Genomic DNA, 15096 nt, shown 5'->3' with positions numbered 1-15096 from the left:
ACAGAGGAAGGACAAACGGACACAAAAACCACTCAGACATTGGCCTCTTACATAATGGCGTCTGACGCCGAGTTCAGAGTCAAATGGTTTCAGAAAGCGACCACTTTCCTAATGAGCAGCGAGTAAAGATGATCAGCTCTCCGCCATCACTGACTGTCTGCCAACTGGAGCTTGTCCATCTCTAATCATTCCTGCTCAATGGGGGCCACAATATTTTGACTTCACAGTAATCACTGACATCTTTTCGGAGTATATTGTATACATAGTGATCTTTATACGGCTGGAGCACTTACAGTAGCCAATCAGATGGCATGCAGGTAGCGTTGTGCGAGATCCAGTATGCCGTCCTGCTTCTATCATTAGAGGGTCCTGCTAGAGAACAGCGGCCACACTATTATACTGTGTCCAGAGTTACAGGAGTCTGTCAGATGTGGACTGCTACGTTGCAAAAAATGCTTAATAAGTTATTTTTTTTCAAACTGGATTGATATGCAAAATATTTTTAATAAAATCATTTTCTTATACTTGCAGGGTTTCTGTTTATTCAGTAATGTTGTAGCTGTTTTCTCTCACGCTGTGGATGATTGTAAATGAATACAGTTTCCTACATAATCATTGCAGCGGATCAGTTAAAAACGGGTGCCGTATGTGTTGTACCCAGGGCCGGCATCACCACCCGGGCAAGTGCCTGGACCCTGAGCGAGCAGGGGGGCCCACTCACCCTCTGGGACACCAGCACGCTATGGGGCCCATGAGTCAGCGGGGCCTGATGCCAGCGAATGGGCACTTGCACTGGGCCTTCCCCAGTGCTTTAAACTGTTTGCAATACTTACCTCTCCCTGTTCCTCTTCTGCTCCTCTGTCTTCTGCGTCTTCTTACTCTGTGACATCTCAGGGCAGAGGGAGCGATGACGTCACTACAGAGCACCCTCTGCTGAGCAGTCCCAGTGCAGAGAGTCGGAAGACCCTGATGAGACAGGCCTGCTTCAAGCAAGGAGCGGTGAGTATTTGATTTTTTTTTTTAATGTAATGAGTATTATATGGGGCTCATTATCTATTGAACAATATATGGGGCCCATTATGTATGGAGTATTATATAGGGCTCATTATCTATTGAACAATATATGGGGCTCATTATGTATGGAGTAATATATGGGGATCATTATCTATTGAACAATATATGGGGCCCATTATGTATGGAGTATTATATAGGGCTCATTATCTATTGAACAATATATGGGGCTCATTATGTATGGAGTAATATATGGGGATCATTATCTATTGGACAATATATGGGGCTCATGTATGGAGTATTATATGGGGCTCATTATCTATGGAACATTATATGGGGCTCATTATGTATGGAGCATTATATGGGGCTTATTATCTATTGAACAATATATGGGGCCCATTATGCATGGAGTAATATATGGGGATCATTATGTATGGAGTAATATATGGGGATCATTATCTATGGAGCATTATATGGGGCCTATTCTTTATGGAGCAATATATTGGGCCCACTATTTATGGAGCAATATATAGGGCCCATACTGTATGGAGCAATATATGGGGCCCATACTGTATGGAGCAATATTTGGGCTCCATTATTCTGTATGGAGCATTATATGGTACCCATTATGTATGGAGCAATATATAGGGCTCATTTTACTTTATGGAGTAATATATGGGGTCCATTATACTGAATGGAGCAATATATGGGGATCATACTGTATGGAGCATTATATGCGGTCCATTATTCTGTATGGAGCAATATATGGTGCCCATAGTACTGGATGCAGGACCATGTGCTGCCCATAATACTGTATGGAGGACCATGTGGTGTCCATAATACTGTATGGAGGACCATGTGGTGTCCATAATACTGTATGGAGGACCATGTGGTGTCCATAATACTGTATGGAGGACCATGTGGTGCCCATAATACTGTATGGAGGACCATGTGGTGCCCATAATACTGTATGGAGGACCATGTGGTGCCCATAATACTGTATAGAGGACCATGTGGTGTCCATAATACTGTATGGAGGACCATGTGGTGTCCATAATACTGTATGGAGGACCATGTGGTGCCCATAATACTGTATAGAGGACCATGTGGTGCCCATAATACTGTATGGAGGACCATGTGGTGCCCATAATACTGTGTGGAGGACCATGTGGTGCCCATAATACTGTATATGGAGGACCATGTGGTGCCCATAATACTGTATATGGAGGACCACGTGGTGCCCATAATACTGTATATGGAGGACCACGTGGTGCCCATAATACTGTATGGAGGACCACGTGGTGCCCATAATACTGTATAGAGGACCATGTGGTGCCCATAATACTGTATGGAGGACCATGTGGTGCCCATAATACTGTATGGAGGACCATGTGGTGCCCATAATACTGTATATGGAGGACCATGTGGTGCCCATAATACTGTATATGGAGGACCACATGGTGCCCATAATACTGTATATGGAGGACCACGTGGTGCCCATAATACTGTATATGGAGGACTATGTGGGGCCCATAATACTGTATATGGAGGACCACGTGGGGCCCATAATACTGTATATGGAGGACCACGTGGTGCCCATAATACTGTATATGGAGGACCACGTGGGGCCCATAATACTGTATATGGAGGACCACGTGGGGCCCATAATACTGTATATGGAGGACTACGTGGGGCCCATAATACTGTATAGAGGACTATATTGTCTGGTCTGAACTGTGCGCTGGGAGGATTCGCCGGTTTCTGAGCTGTTGTAGACTTTACAATAGATATCACTCATGTAATGTGAGAAGTCAGTGAAATCTTTAGCATTGTACTATACCTATATTTCTGTGCATCATGAATCGTGGTAGGTGTGAATGGGGCCCACTGAGACTTTTGCCCGGGGCCCATGAAATCCTGGAGCCGGCCCTGGTTGTGGCATCTATTTCTTTTTGTACTGTATGCATGAGTTTTAATGGCGAATTTCTTTAAAAAAACAGTGGGATAAACAGTCATCTGAACTTGTCCCTTAACTTACATTGGTCTGTGAGGTGATCTGAAAGCAGAAAATCCAATGCTGACTTCTATCACATTTGGGGTAACTTTCCCGCATTGGTCTCTACATAATCTGTGAATTCAGGGAACTGCTAGATCTGTAGCAGATAAAAGAGGGATTATATCAAAATGCCATCATGCAGACCAGCAAGTGACACATCGCTGGGATAAGGTCCTCTGCCCCGACTTGTTGCTTTTAGATTACATAGCAAAAACCTGATGACAGTTTCCCTGTAATAAAATCCCAGAGCTTCTCACATGGGAGATACAGCGGGTGGCAGATACTGGCCTGGAATCCTGCAGATACACAGCACTGCCGTCGCCTATACAGGGCATTGTGAAAGGATTTGGCCCCCTTGAACTTTTCTACCTTTCGCCACATTTCTGGCTTTAAACATAAAGATATAAAATTCTATTTTTTGGGGGAAGAATCAACAACAAGTGGGACACAATCGTGAAGTGGAATGAAATTTATTTGCTATTTTAAACTTTTTTAACAAATTAAAAACTGAAAAGTGGGGCGTGCAATATTATTCGGCCCCCTTGAGTTAATACTTTGTAGCGCCACCTTTTGCTGCGATTACAGCTGCAAGTCGCTTGGCGTATGTCTCTATCAGTTTTGCACATCGAGTGGCTGAAATTCTTGCCCATACTTCCTTGCAAAACAGCTCGAGCTCAGTGAGGTTGGATGGAGGGCGTTTGTGAACAGCAGTTTTCAGCTCTTTCCACAGATTCTCGATTGGATTCAGGTCTGGACTTTGACTTGGCCATTCTAACACCTGGATATGTTTATTTTTGACCCATTCCATTGTAGATTTTGCTTTATGTTTGGGATCATTGTCTTGTTGGAAGATAAATTTCCGTCCCAGTCTCAGGTCTTTTGCAGACTCCAACAGGTTTACTTCCAGAATGGTCCTGTATTTGGCTCCATCCATCTTCCCATCAATTTTAACCATCTTCTCTGTCCCTGCTGAAGAAAAGCAGGCCCAAACCATGATGCTGCCACCACCATGTTCGACAGTGGGGATGGTGTTTTGAGGGTGATGAGCTGTGTTGCTTTTACGCCAAACATATCGTTTTGCATTGTGGCCAAAAAGTTTGATTTTGGTTTCATCTGACCAGAGCACCTTATTCCACATGTTTGGTGTGTCTCCCAGATGGCTTGTGGCAAACTTCAAACGAGACTTTTTATAGATATCTTTGAGAAATGGCTTTCTTCTTGCCATTCTTCCATAAAGCCCAGATTTGTGCAGTGTATAACTGATTGTTGTCCTATGGACAGACTAACCCACCTCAGCTCTAGATCTCTGCAGTTCATCCAGAGTGATCATCGGCCTTTTGGCGGCATCTCTGATCAGTCTTCTCCTTGTTCGAGATGAAAGTTTAGAGCAGTGTTTCCCATACTCCAGTCCTCACAGACCCCACAGGTCATGTTTTCAGGATTTCCATAGTATTGCACAGGTGAGAAAATTCCTGATGCCTTGATGATACTTCCATCACCTATGCAATACTAAGGAAATCCTGAAAACATGACCTGTGGTGGTCCGTGAGGACTGGAGTTTGGGAAACACTGGTTTAGAGGGACGGCCGGGTCTTGGTAGATTAGCATTGGTCTGATACTCCTTCCATTTCAATATGATCGCTTGCACAGTGCTCCTTGAGATGTTTAAAACTTGGGAAATCTTTTTGGATCCAAATCCGGCTTTGAACTTCGCCACAACAGTATCTCGGACCTGCCTGGTGTGTTCCTTGGTCTTCATGATGCTCTCTGCACTTGAAACAGAACCCTGAGACTATCACAGAGCAGGTGCATTTATACAGAGACTTGATTACACACAGGTGGATTCTAGTTATCGTTACCAGTCATTTAGGACAACATTGGATCAGTGGATTCTAGTTATCGTTACCAGTCATTTAGGACAACATTGGATCATTCAGAGATCCTCACTGAACTTCTGGAGTGAGTTTGCTGCACTGAAAGTAAAGGGGCCGAATAATATTGCACGCCCCACTTTTCATTTTTTATTTTTAAGTTTAAAATATCCAATAAATTTCATTCCCACTTGTTGATTCTTCCCAAAAAAATTTGAATTTTATATCTTTATGTTTGAAGCCAGAAATGTGGCAAAAGGTAGAAAAGTTCAAGGGGGCCAAATCCTTTCACAATGCGCTGTATGTACCACTCGCCGACCTCCCTCTGTGAGAAGCTGATGGTTATTAATGATGGAATACAATGTTTTATTATAGCGGTGAGTGCTGCATTCACTTCTTACACTCATTCATGTGGATTTGTCTGATTAGTGACCTGCACCAGCTTATATCATGGGGCTGCTCAAAGTATAAACATTTACCAAAAAGGTGTGGTCTGTTTATTTTCTTTTGGTTTCCATTTTGTTTTACTTTTTTTTTTTCTTTATGTGGATCTTTCAGTAAAAAATAAATAAATAAAAAATAAAATATAGTCAACCTCTGGTATGCTCTACTACCATGAGATCCCCATAATAAAGGCAGAATTTAATAAAGGGTTACACATTTATCCAAGACATTGAAAGTTATGGCTAAAAAGGTAAAAAGACTTTTCTTTTTTTGCAGCAAAATTGGCTACAATTGCCCAGACAGGTTATATTTGCCCACAGCGTGGGACTGGGGAGACTGGGGCCCACCCTACAGCTAGATGCAGATACCTGTTAGCCATTATCCCCGTTATAGTGGGACCTCGACTGTAAAACACAGGCGGCTCCTGCACATCTACTGTGCGCACAGCACAACTGGGATGGACAATTACGGTAGTTTGCATTAAAGGGCTTCTTTGGTGAAAACAAGTTATCACCGATCCATGGGCTCCTCAGGATTGGTGATAACTTAATGATCGTTTGGGTCCGACCATTGGAAACCGCACTGATCAGAATTGGGAAGTTTTATCCCTGACAGGACACTTTTATCCCCATTTTAAAATGAAGCGGCAGGTGGGATGTCTGACCGCAGATTCATTCATTCTCTATGGGGCTTCCAGAAAAAAACAAGAGCAGCGCTCGCAGCCATTGAGGGAATCAATGGATCAGTGGTGAAGTCGCACATGCTGCTCCAGTCTAGTGGGGATAAAAGCTCCACATTCTACCAATCGGTGCGGGTCCCAGCAGTCAGACCCCCACCAATCAATACCTTATCACTTATCCTTTGGAAAGGTGATTACTTGTTTTCACAGTAGAATTCCTGTAAGTGCATCTTGTTCCAAGTATTTAATCACAAATCTAAATAAAGATTATTCTCCTAATATCAGAGAGAACAATTGACTGCTATACACAACACAATCCACTTTTTCAAGACCAATAATACCACATTCAAGGGAGAACTAACGTGACACTGTGACCAGACCACATATTACCAGCATAAAGCGACCGAATAATCCCACGTAGAAGGGAGAAATACAGCCACACCGTGACCAGACCACATATTACCACCACATAGTGACCGAATAATACCACATATTGTATAAGGGACAAATATCGCCACACCATGATCAGACCAGATTTTAGCAGCATATAGCGACCAAATTATTCCACATAGAAGGGAGAACTACCGTCACACCGTGAGCAGACCACATATGACCACCACATAGTGACCGAACAATACCTCATACTGTAAAAGGGAGAAATATCGCCACACCATGACCAGACCAGATATTACCAACATATAGCGACCAAATAATTCCACATACAAGGGAGAAATACCACCACACCATGTCCACACCACATAGTGACCAAATAATAACACATACAGGGATAAATACCACACCATGACCGGACCAGATATTACAACATAGTGACCGAATATTACAATACTGATCATTAATGAAATGTCCTCGGACGCACATTCAGTTGAAACCAGTGGGCCCCCTCTACGTCCTGCTCAAGGTCCTGCCAAGGACCCTGGCCCGCCGGATAATCGTCCAGTGTCCCGGTGCTCCAGTCAGACCCTGTTTGCCCACCAAACTCATCCATTTAAATGTCTGATTTTAGAGTTTGCATTGTGTTCCTTTTCTTTGCTTATAAAAACATAATAATTCTAGTCTATGAACCTTCTCTGATGCTGATGGTTCACAAAAGAAATTTGAGACATGTTTGATTGTAATCTGATTTGCAGATAAAACTGGCCCATTCAAATGATTGGATTGCCAAAAAAAGATCCATTTGCATCCTTGTTCTGTATGTTTTTCACTGACTAATGTTAGAAGTTTGTAAATCTTCATCACTTTTATTCTCTCATCAATAGGTGGCAGAAAATGTCATTTTTCAACATGAGGAGAGAAAACTTCATTCCATCACTTTACCTGATGGGCCCATGCAGGGTCGGACTGGCCTGGTGTGATAAATTCCCGGTGGGCCCCGATGAGAGAGTGAGAGAATTGGTAGCGGGGGCTCTTAAAAAGTGCGGACCCTTTAAAAGCGCAGCCGAAGAAAATGTAGCGTCGCGTGCGGCGCTCCTACTATTCAGTGGTGACAGCGGGTGACGCGCATAGTCACATGACAGGAGGACGTGATCTTGGTGGGCGGTGACACGCACCGCGCTCTGCTTTCCCGCTGGTGGCTGGCAGTTGTGTGGTGTCAGGTGACACGATGACGTCACGCTCTCCTCTCCCTGCTCCCCTGCCGGCTTTCGATACGCCGACGCCGCGCTCTGCTCTCCAGTCCCGGCTCCTGCTCCCTTGGAATTGGCCTTGTAACACCGGCTCCCGTCCGGGTATGGAACACCGCACCAGCACCGCGCACCGCCCTCTTCTCTCCTGCTCTCTTGGCCTTTTAAGCCGGCTCCTGGGCTGAGTATGCGGTGACCTGCACTCTGCTCTCTCACCATCACCCTGGAAACAAGGCTGCCGGCCCCGGCTACAGCTCTCCCTGCTTCAACTTCAAGTCAAGTGCAATAGCCACGTTTTTCTGGGTGAGTGTTCCCAGCATTGGTCATCATCCATATATGGAGGGGTCGCAGGCTGGTCACATGGGGACATGGATGGAGACATGGGGCTGAAGGGGGGCTGGCTGGACCCATGGGGACATGGGGCTGAAGGGGGGGCTGGATGGACCCATGGTGACATGGATGGGGACATGTGGCTGAAGGGGGGCTGGATTGACCCATGGGGACATGGATGGGGACATGGGGCTGAAGGGGGGGCTGGATGGACCCATGGAGACATGGGGCTGAAGGGGGGGCTGGATGGACCCATGGAGACATGGATGGAGACATGGGGCTGAAGGGGGGGCTGGATGGACCCATGGGGACATGGATGGGGACATGGGGCTGAAGGGGGGGCTGGATGGACCCATGGGGACATGGATGGGGACATGGGGCTGAAGGGGGGGCTGGATGGACCCATGGGGACATGGATGGGGACATGGGGCTGAATGGGGGGGCTGGATGGACCCATGGGGACATGGGGCTGAATGGGGGGGCTGGATGGACCCATGGGGACATGGATGGGGACATGGGGCTGAATGGGGGGGCTGGATGGACCCATGGGGACATGGATGGGGACATGGGGCTGAATGGGGGGGCTGGATGGACCCATGGGGACATGGATGGGGACATGGGGCTGAATGGGGGGGCTGGATGGACCCATGGGGACATGGATGGGGACATGGGGCTGAATGGGGGGGCTGGATGGACCCATGGGGACATGGATGGGGACATGGGGCTGAATGGGGGGGCTGGATGGACCCATGGGGACATGGATGGGGACATGGGGCTGAATGGGGGGGCTGGATGGACCCATGGGGACATGGATGGGGACATGGGGCTGAATGGGGGGGCTGGATGGACCCATGGGGACATGGATGGGGACATGGGGCTGAATGGGGGGGCTGGATGGACCCATGGGGACATGGATGGGGACATGGGGCTGAATGGGGGGGCTGGATGGACCCATGGGGACATGGATGGGGACATGGGGCTGAATGGGGGGGCTGGATGGACCCATGGGGACATGGATGGGGACATGGGGCTGAATGGGGGGGCTGGATGGACCCATGGGGACATGGATGGGGACATGGGGCTGAATGGGGGGGCTGGATGGACGGATGGGGACATGGGGCTGAATGGGGGGGCTGGATGGACGGATGGGGACATGGGGCTGAATGGGGGGGCTGGATGGACCCATGGGGACATGGGGCTGAATGGGGGGGCTGGATGGACCCATGGGGACATGGGGCTGAATGGGGGGGCTGGATGGACCCATGGGGACATGGGGCTGAATGGGGGGGCTGGATGGACCCATGGGGACATGGGGCTGAATGGGGGGGCTGGATGGACCCATGGGGACATGGGGCTGAATGGGGGGGCTGGATGGACCCATGGGGACATGGGGCTGAATGGGGGGGCTGGATGGACCCATGGGGACATGGGGCTGAATGGGGGGGCTGGATGGACCCATGGGGACATGGGGCTGAATGGGGGGGCTGGATGGACCCATGGGGACATGGGGCTGAATGGGGGGGCTGGATGGACCCATGGGGACATGGGGCTGAATGGGGGGGCTGGATGGACCCATGGGGACATGGGGCTGAATGGGGGGGCTGGATGGACCCATGGGGACATGGGGCTGAATGGGGGGGCTGGATGGACCCATGGGGACATGGGGCTGAATGGGGGGGCTGGATGGACCCATGGGGACATGGGGCTGAATGGGGGGGCTGGATGGACCCATGGGGACATGGGGCTGAATGGGGGGGCTGGATGGACCCATGGGGACATGGGGCTGAATGGGGGGGCTGGATGGACCCATGGGGACATGGGGCTGAATGGGGGGGCTGGATGGACCCATGGGGACATGGGGCTGAATGGGGGGGCTGGATGGACCCATGGGGACATGGGGCTGAATGGGGGGGCTGGATGGACCCATGGGGACATGGGGCTGAATGGGGGGGCTGGATGGACCCATGGGGACATGGGGCTGAATGGGGGGGCTGGATGGACCCATGGGGACATGGGGCTGAATGGGGGGGCTGGATGGACCCATGGGGACATGGGGCTGAATGGGGGGGCTGGATGGACCCATGGGGACATGGGGCTGAATGGGGGGGCTGGATGGACCCATGGGGACATGGGGCTGAATGGGGGGGCTGGATGGACCCATGGGGACATGGGGCTGAATGGGGGGGCTGGATGGACCCATGGGGCTGAATGGGGGGGCTGGATGGACCCATGGGGCTGAATGGGGGGGCTGGATGGACCCATGGGGCTGAATGGGGGGGCTGGATGGACCCATGGGGCTGAATGGGGGGGCTGGATGGACCCATGGGGCTGAATGGGGGGGCTGGATGGACCCATGGGGACATGGGGCTGAATGGGGGGGCTGGATGGACCCATGGGGACATGGGGCTGGATGGACCCATGGGGACATGGGGCTGGATGGACCCATGGGGACATGGGGCTGGATGGACCCATGGGGACATGGGGCTGAATGGGGGGGCTGGATGGGGACATGGGGCTGAATGGGGGGGCTGGATGGGGACATGGGGCTGAATGGGGGGGCTGGATGGGGACATGGGGCTGGATGGGGACATGGGGCTGAATGGGGGGGCTGGATGGGGACATGGGGCTGAATGGGGGGGCTGGATGGGGACATGGGGCTGAATGGGGGGGCTGGATGGGGACATGGGGCTGAATGGGGGGGCTGGATGGGGACATGGGGCTGAATGGGGGGGCTGGATGGGGACATGGGGCTGAATGGGGGGGCTGGATGGGGACATGGGGCTGAATGGGGGGGCTGGATGGGGACATGGGGACATGGATGGGGACATGGGGCTGAATGGGGGGGCTGGATGGACCCATGGGGACATGGGGCTGAATGGGGGGGCTGGATGGACCCATGGGGACACGGGGCTGAATGGGGGGGCTGGATGGACCCACGGGGACATGGATGGGGGACACGGGGCTGAATGGGGGGGGCTGGATGGACCCACGGGGACATGGATGGGGGACACGGGGCTGAATGGGGGGGGCTGGATGGACCCACGGGGACATGGATGGGGGACACGGGGCTGAATGGGGGGGGCTGGATGGACCCACGGGGACATGGATGGGGGACACGGGGCTGAATGGGGGGGGGCTGGATGGACCCACGGGGACATGGATGGGGGACACGGGGCTGAATGGGGGGGGCTGGATGGACCCACGGGGACATGGATGGGGGACACGGGGCTGAATGGGGGGGGCTGGATGGACCCACGGGGACATGGATGGGGGACACGGGGCTGAATGGGGGGGGCTGGATGGACCCACGGGGACATGGATGGGGGACACGGGGCTGAATGGGGGGGGCTGGATGGACCCACGGGGACATGGATGGGGGACACGGGGCTGAATGGGGGGGGCTGGATGGACCCACGGGGACATGGATGGGGGACACGGGGCTGAATGGGGGGGGCTGGATGGACCCACGGGGACATGGATGGGGGACACGGGGCTGAATGGGGGGGGCTGGATGGACCCACGGGGACATGGATGGGGGACACGGGGCTGAATGGGGGGGGCTGGATGGACCCATCGATGGGGACATGGGGCTGAAGGGGGGGCTGGATGGGGACATGGGGCTGAAGGGGGGGCTGGATGGGGACATGGGGCTGAAGGGGGGGCTGGATGGACCCATGGGGACATGGGGCTGGATGGGGACATGGGGCTGGATGGACCCATGGGGACATGGGGCTGGATGGACCCATGGGGACATGGGGCTGGATGGACCCATGGGGACATGGGGCTGGATGGACCCATGGGGACATGGGGCTGGATGGACCCATGGGGCTGGATGGACCCATGGGGCTGGATGGACCCATGGGGACATGGGGCTGGATGGACCCATGGGGCTGAAGGGCGGGCTGGATGGACCCATGGGGACATGGGGCTGAAGGGGGGGGCTGGGTGGACCCATGGGGACATGGGGCTGAATGGGGGGGCTGGCTGGACCCATGGGGACATGGGGCTGAAGGAGGGGCTGGCTGGACCCATGGGGACATGGATGGGGCTGATGGGGGGGCTGGCTGGACCCATGGGGACATGGAGGGTGACATGGGGCGGAAAGGGGGGCTGGCTGGACCCATGGGGACATGGGGCGAAAAGGGGGGCTGGATGGACCCATGGGGACATGGGGCTGAAGGGGGGGGGGCTGGCTGGACCCATGGTGACATATGGATGGGGACATGGGGCTGAAGGGGGGGCTGGGTGGACGCATGGGGTGACATATGGATGGAGGCAGGGGGCTGAAGGGGGGGCTGGCTGGACGCATGGGGAGACATGGATTGAGGCATGGGGCTGAAGGGGGGGCTGGCTGGACGCATGGGGAGACTTATGGATGGAGGCACGGGGCTGAAGGGGGGGGCTGGCTGGACGCATGATCGGACACATGGAGGTGAAGGTGGCCAAGTTGGGGACCTGGATGGACACATGGAGGTGAAGGGCGGCAAGCTGGACACATGGGGACCTGGATAGATATATGGGGCGGGGTGGGATGCATATATGAGGGGGACAGGATGGATATATGAAGGGGGGCGGGCTGGACACATGGAGGCCCGGATGGTTATATGGGAGGGGCAGGCTGGACACATGGAGACCAGAATGGATATATGGGGGGGGGGGGCGGTCAGGTTGGATAGATGGGTGGCCACGCTGGACAAGGGACTTTATTACTGTTTAGGGGCCAGATTGAGGAACTTTATTAGTTTATGATGGCGAATGGGGAACATTATTACTTTAGAGTCCAATTAGGGACATTATTACTTCTGTAATATAATTTACTTTTTAGGAAACTGTTTTCCATAAGAGGGGACGAAAGGGGGGTCCTGTTACTGTGCAGGGCGCCACTATGTCGCTTTATTTCTTCAACTGGTGTAGTGTAGAATCCTGGGGAAAAGTGGGAATGTGCTCTAAAAGAGATCAGTTATTGATAACTGTGTGTTATTTTCTGCAGAGATGATTCCTGGCTGGAAGAAGTGATGGCGGACTGTGCCAGATGAAGAAAAGCGAAGATGAAGAACTTCACCTAGAGACATCACTGGTGAGTCAGTGTATTACTGTACACTTACACTATATAGTATATACTGAGCTCCTGTGTATGTCACTCGTGATAACTGTATTACCTGTACACTATATACAGAGCTCCTGTGTATAATGTCACCGGTGATCACTGTATTACCTGTACACTGACACTATATACAGAGCTCCTGTGTATAATGTCACTGGTGATCACTGTATTACCTGTACACTGACACTATATACAGAGCTCATATGTATAGTGACAGTGTTGTTAGTATTGTGGTTTGTATTCCTGATCAGTATTGTATTATTTGGTCACTATGTGGTGGTAATATGTGGTCTGGTCATGGTGTGGTGATATTTGTCCCTTTTGTATGTGGTATTATTGGTGTTGTTATAGTGGATTATGTTGTGTATGGCGGTTATTTGTTCTCGCTGAGATTAACTAGGAAAAGATTTTTTTCCATGAGGCCACGGCTTCACTATCAGTATTTGGTCAGTATTTTTTCTCAGTAGTGAGAGGCAAAAGCAGGAGTGGGTGATAAATCCACAATTGGTGACTTGTTTCTATTCTCCCTTTTCTCTGATTGTTCCTCACCTGGTTTTGGCTCCCACTCCTGAGAATAATCCTGACTGAATACTGATAGTGGGGCTGTGGCCTTAGAGATGAAATACTTGGAGCAGAGCGTCAGAGATGCACTTACAGGGGTTCTCCGGTGAAAACAAGTAATCACCTCTCCACAGGATCAGTGATAACTTATTGATTGGTGGGGGTCTGACTACTGGGACCTGCACCGATCGGCAGAATGTGGAGCTTTTCTCCCCATTAGACTGGAGCTCATGTGCGACTCGACCACTGATCCATTCATTCCCTCAGAGGCTGCGAGCGCTGCTCTTTTTTGGAAGCCCCCAAGAGAACGAATGAGGCTGTGGTCAGACGTCCCACCTGTCGCTGCATTGTAAAATGGGGATAAGTGTCCTGTCAGGGATGAAACTTCCCCATTCTTCCAATCGGTGCAGTTTCCAATCAATAAGTGATCACCTATCCTGTGCAGCCCATGAATCTGTGATCACTTGTTTTAACCAAAGAAGCTCTTTCATGCAAACTCCAGAAATTGTCCATCCCTGTTCTAGTCTGTGCACAGTAGATGTGAGGAGCCGCCGGTCACTGCTCCACTATAACAGGGAGAGCAGAGAAAAGAGATCTGCATATTGCTGTAGGTGGCCCCTAGAGTCACTGTCCCCTGTGGGCCCCAGACACCCCAGTCCGACCCTGCTGACATCTGATTAAGGCCTAAGGCCCCGTTCACATGTCAGGTTTTAATCAGTGTTTTTTTCTCATTTTCATCTGATTTTGGTCACTGTGTCAGTTTTTCTCCTCAGTGGGGCATATTTTTTTATATGTAAAGTAAAAAGCTAAAGGTTTCCTAGCCTCGCTTGCCCGGCCTATAGACCCTGGAAAACAAGCAGTACAGGCAACATGGTTGGTTCTGGCCATTTTTCTGACAGACTCATTGACTTCAATAGATGATCTTTATCTACAAATCGGATGGAAATCGGACCGGTCTCAGTTCTGATTTGCAGATCAATCGTCCACAAAAAATAGAGCTGTAAACCTGTCCCCGGTCTATAACGGAGCATATTCTACCTGTTAGACAAATAACCAGACGTGAAAAGAGCCATGTGCTATTCTTACAGGGAAGGGGCCACCATTTTATGTTTTGTATTAATAATTATGTAATCAATTATTTTTAATACAAAATTAAATGTCCCACTTTATTAGTTTTTTATTTATTTATTTTTACATTGGCCACTGGGGGCTGCCATTTTTATTTGGGGGGTGTGTAAGAAGCGCTCTTACACACCTCATTTACGGCAGCCCTGGCCATAAGAGACAGTAGTCTGTCACCGACCCTATCTCTAACATTAGAGGCCGCTCCTCCTGCCTCTAGCTGTGACCTGGGCACGCCCCCTTGGCTGTTCAGGTCGCAGCCGTGGGAGGAGATTGCA

General features: G+C 51.0%; 1 long non-coding RNA gene across 1 annotated transcript in view; it reads left to right on the top strand.

Moving 5' to 3' along the window:
• The first annotated feature begins 7668 nt into the window (after positions 1–7668).
• LOC141219316 (uncharacterized) overlaps positions 7669–15096 on the top strand; it is a 46329-nt gene continuing 38901 nt past the window's right edge. The window contains exons 1-2 of the long non-coding RNA XR_012287863.1: positions 7669–8004; positions 13022–13108. This is a non-coding gene — a long non-coding RNA (uncharacterized lncRNA). The remainder of the gene's footprint in view (positions 8005–13021; positions 13109–15096) is intronic.

The sequence above is a fragment of the Phyllobates terribilis genome, unplaced genomic scaffold (assembly GCF_046119375.1).
Source record: "Phyllobates terribilis strain yellow unplaced genomic scaffold, ASM4611937v1 Scaffold_263__1_contigs__length_2631358, whole genome shotgun sequence".
Classification (NCBI taxonomy): Eukaryota; Metazoa; Chordata; class Amphibia; order Anura; family Dendrobatidae; genus Phyllobates; species Phyllobates terribilis.
This window is presented reverse-complemented; position numbering and strand designations above follow the sequence as displayed.